Source organism: Frankliniella occidentalis, unplaced genomic scaffold (assembly GCF_000697945.3).
Source record: "Frankliniella occidentalis isolate FOCC.00 unplaced genomic scaffold, Focc_3.1 Scaffold306, whole genome shotgun sequence".
Classification (NCBI taxonomy): domain Eukaryota; kingdom Metazoa; phylum Arthropoda; class Insecta; order Thysanoptera; family Thripidae; genus Frankliniella; species Frankliniella occidentalis.
In genome coordinates, this window is record NW_026267431.1 from 281364 (window position 1) to 282261 (window position 898).

An 898-nucleotide genomic window follows, 5' to 3' on the forward strand; every position below is an offset into this window, starting at 1 on the left:
ATATTATTTGCTGCAGGGCGCCTGAGGTGCTTCATAGATAGATAGATAGATAGATAGATAGATAGATAGATAGATAGATAGATAGATATCAGATAGACAAACGAGGTGTTAGGGGCGTTAATGCGAGTGACTGCGACGACGCCGTGCTCAGTCACTCCCCGCTGCAACACGATACCGATCACACGCGCGACACGCGTAATAAAAAAACACTATATTAAAAAAAACCATTCTAATAAAAAACGATATTATGTACGATGTCACCCTGCTCCGCTATACGCCCCACTCACGGGGCGCTTCCTGATGGTTCCCTTGGGCCCCGTCCAGCGCGTCCGACGCCTAGCGCCCGCAAAAGAGAGGGAGAGGGAGAGGGAGAGGGAGAGAGGAGGGAGAGGGAGAGGGAGAGAGAGAGAGAGAGAGAGAGAGGGGGGAGGAGGGGGCAGAAATGTGTCGCAATGTTTGGAAACAGGTTGCGAGTGAAGTTTTAGAGGGGCCAGTCACACACCCGCAAGCTGTGCGTGTCAGCAAAAAATAAAATTAATAATGACATATTTTGTATTGTACGGACAGAGCTGCGAGATCGCAGCGTTTTGCCGCGGCTTGATTCGCACTGGGCCATCAAATCAACATCTGATCAGCAGCAGCTCCCAGCTGAAAATCCCGCCGGAAATTTGGCACTTTCCGGTGGAAATTCGCGATTTTCTACGGGTTTTTCCATTTTTCCGCCGGAAATGACGATCCCACGGAAATTCTCGACGTTACCTGGATAATATTCGTTTTCCTCGGAATTTTTTTTAATCCCATGGAAAATTCTAGATGCCCTCGGAATCACTTTCCGCGGATATTCACTTTCCGGGGATTCGTAATGTTACACGGAACACATGTTCCAAGGAGATTGCTT